Raw genomic sequence first — 3917 nt, forward strand, 5'->3', positions numbered from 1 at the left:
AAATAAAGTAACCCAGTGAGTCGAATCTTAAACTACAAATAAGTCCATTTCTCTTCGGCAAAGTGGCAGAAGTGTTTTTTTTTTTGCCCATGTCTGTTTGTGTTCCTGTTTGCCAGCAAAAGGTTTCATGAAAAAATAAATGGATTTTGATAAAACTTTTAGAAAGGAATTACTGAATGCATGTCTACAACCAAAAAAAAAGGAAAAAAAAGAAATCTCGGAGCTCGACCCATAATGCAATATTTTCACTTAAAGGGGCAGTATCATGTAAAATCAACTTTTTTGAGTTTTATATCATGTTATAATGTTATTCTCTCATCAAAAACATTTCCAGAGTCTTTGACTCATTCATGCATGTTTGAGAAATCCTGTAGTGTCCTGAGGCAGCCAGGCAGGGGAGCAGAAACCACCGGTTGGGACTAGAACCTCCTTTTGGGATCAGCTCCTCCTCTGGGCTGTGTCTCTAAGCTGAGCTTCCTCATCGCAGAGAACACACACCCACCCCCTTCTTCCTGCCCCGCCCGTGACTCCTGCAGGCTCTCCAAATCAAACTGGTGAAACTGAAAGTGAAACTTAAACTGTCTGCTGAGCTCCCAATACCACTTCTCAGTGCAGCCCTTTTCAGATTCAAAAAACCTTTTGAGGAAATGTATTTTCAGATGCCAAGTAAACTGCGCCGAGCCGCATCACAGCCAAACAGACTTTCCGGTCCGACAGTAAGGTTCATATGTGTCCAGAGAGGCAATTTTCCAGATATTGTTTAATGTTGCTGCTTTTTTGTTATCGTTACAACAAAGTCTGCCAGGACGCTCCAGCTTATAAACAGCCAGCAGAGCCCTGTAGAGAGAAGCGGCTGTGATGACGTGCTGAAATGGGCGGGACAGAAGCGAAAGGAGGTTCTTAAAGAGACAGAGGCCAATTTCAAGGTGCTTAGAAGAGGAAATGATGAGAAGAAGAGTTTATTTAGGTATAAGACTATGGAATAATCTGGAAAATGATTATAAAAGCATTGGATCAATTAATTCCTTTAAAAAATGATCAAAGCAAAATTGTTAAAGAAATATGAAATTGTTCAATTTGTTTTTGTATGAGTTACTGTTTGAGGAGTTAATTTTTTTATTTTGTTTTATTATTTGGTTTATTATTGTTGGAAATTAATATTTTTTGTAAATAGGAGCAGATATACTTTTTCTGCTGCCTTTTATTTAGTTTTATTTGAATTGTTTTGTTGTGTGTAATGTTTTTTATGAAATTAATAAACACTATAAATATTTCCTATTTAAACATAAAAACATCATTTTAATAACAACTAAAGGTGACATAGATACTATATTATGGTATAGAGATTAAATATATGCCTGAGAAACACATAAAATTGCCCCTTTAAAACATGAGCGTTAACTGAGCGTCAACTCTGTCTATTAGCAAAATATCTCAGGAAGCGCTAAACAAGTTTTATTGAAGATTCCAGGAAATACTCAGTTGAATTCAAGATGGCTGCCTAACTAAACTGGCAAAACACAAAAATGTTTATAATATGCTCAAATTTAGCTTGTTAGAAGGGAGTTATTCACATTACATTTTTAAAATGCTACTCATTATCTTTATCAACCAAATACAAGTTCATTCTTCCTCAGCATCTTATTTTAAGACTGGTATGAAAGACCTGTGYGATATGCATTACTGTATGGAACGCTAAGCCTTTAATTTTATTTCTGCTTCTTTTAATTTTCATTTATTCTAAATATATCGTTCKCCTATGTGTCTGCTTTGTTTGGCAGCTGCAGTAGAAGGATGGAGCTCTGTCACCACCCAGTGCTGCGCAGCAGACCTGCAGCCTTCTGCAACCTGCAGGTGATTCAGCAACTATAYCCATCTGTTTACCTACAGAGCTGTGGTTTAATAATAACTGTTGGGTTTCCATGGAGACTGAGAGATAACTGAATGCATTAARCACAATGTATATACATATTTTGCTTTATTTTCTACACCATGCTTTGCGTTGATGCAGGTTTCACTGTGACTGACATGTGAGGAGACATGCTCCTCCGCTGGCAGGAGGCTGATTTAGTRGCATTAAATGTAATGACTGAGGTGGTTCGGAGCTGCATGCAGACAGATAAATGTCTGTGTGTCTGATAAGTATTCATGGGAGGACACCAAGAYGCCTGCAGGCAATCAGAGCACAGAGATAGAGTTTGGGAGGGTGTCATTGATTAGCAGGTCACAATGAGGGAGGCAGACTGTTGAAGACTTTGGCGAGTGCCTCTACTCACCAGCTCAATAAGTGTTTTCTTTTTGTTGTCTCCTCCGTCACTTGATTTTCTTGACTTGCAATCAACTTTCCTTTGTCCTCTGTGTGTTTTGTCTTTACAGACACGCATTCATCGCCAGCGGAAGCTCTTTCTGCAGAGGAATGTGTGAAGCATCATTATGGTTCCAACAGGAGAGCCAGAAAAGGTGCTGCCGTCTGACTGTGAGCACAAAAACCATCAAGGGTCGAGCAGAGCATTCCTTGAAGGAATTCATCATGACAGAGGTTTTACTCAGTGTCCATTTCTGTCTCGGAAAAGGAAGCTGTGGCAGCCATCTTGAATTGAGTTGACTCCAAACGACAGTCAGTTGTGTGTCACTGTTTCCAATAATTAATAATGAGGTAATTTGCTAACAGACAGCATATGCTGATGTTTTTAAAGTGCCTGTGGCATCAATTTTTTGCATTAAATATGAGTGAATTTTTGGAAGGATAACACTGATGACATATCAAAACAAAAAAATCAAGTTGCTGTGATGAACAGTTGTGGAGATATTTGCATGTAAAGAAACAGGAAGTGATGTCAAAGGGGAATGTCTGAATGCYACAACAGCTAACAGAAACTGCAAGAATCTGACGTTTCTTTAGATTATTTTAGTTACTATCAGAGAGATGAAGAGTCAGAGTTCCAATAATTATTGTTTCAATAAACAAAGACGATTAAGTTCCTTTTCTTAAAAAGTTCCCCTTTGATGTCACTTCCTGTTTCACTTTAACTGAGCCAAGTTCAACAGAAAATATGACAGTTATGTGACAAAATGGGTRAAATCATGTGTGTTATGTCAAATMTTTTAYAGATGTTTACTTTTTGTATTTGAAGGCATGTCACAGGCACTTTAAGCACAGATGTACACTGGATGGTGCTCAGATTCTRTGTTGATGAGGACTCTCAGCTACTGCCACACATTTTAGCTTAATATCTGTAAAACTGGCTGAGCTGTAGCCACTTGTGCGTTCTGTAAAATCTGTTGATGTATGCTAACAGTAGACAAATAAAAACACAAAGGCACGGGCAAAGGCGTTTTTGCTCCACATTCGCTTTTGGGGGCGAGCAATGAAACCAGAGTTTCCCAGTTTTGGCACGTCCCTCCGTCACATTGGTATTCAGCAGCATCGAGCCTCATTTGAAGTGATGTAGTTTAATTTGTGATGAAGATCAAAGTGTGCTTTTGCCTCTGGTTAGGGTGCAGCATCAGCCAACAAGAAGGATTAACTCTGCTGCTCAAGGACACTTCAAGAGAAGGCCAGAGCCGCTGTTAAAATCACGATGAGAAATCTCTGCAGTCTGATTTACCCTGCAACGATGAAGAGTAACAACTTAATGGAAAATTATGTGGCGGGCGATGTGCATTTATTTAAAAACCACTTTTATTTGCTCCTTGATTTGGCATATCATAATATTTACTGTCCTTATCTACAGTGCTGGACATGAATATTGGTTTGTTTATACATGATTACACAAATCCATATAAAAATGTTTATTTCATGCATTTTTTATTTACTTTTGTAGTTTTTTTCTTTTTGTTTCTTTAATCTCTTATAGAGTTGCACCCCCTGCTGTCGTTTATGAATAATAAGTTTATTTTAACTTTCCTTTTTTTTT

The sequence above is a fragment of the Austrofundulus limnaeus genome, unplaced genomic scaffold, assembly GCF_001266775.1.
Source record: "Austrofundulus limnaeus strain Quisiro unplaced genomic scaffold, Austrofundulus_limnaeus-1.0 Scaffold105, whole genome shotgun sequence".
In the NCBI taxonomy this organism is placed as follows: domain Eukaryota; kingdom Metazoa; phylum Chordata; class Actinopteri; order Cyprinodontiformes; family Rivulidae; genus Austrofundulus; species Austrofundulus limnaeus.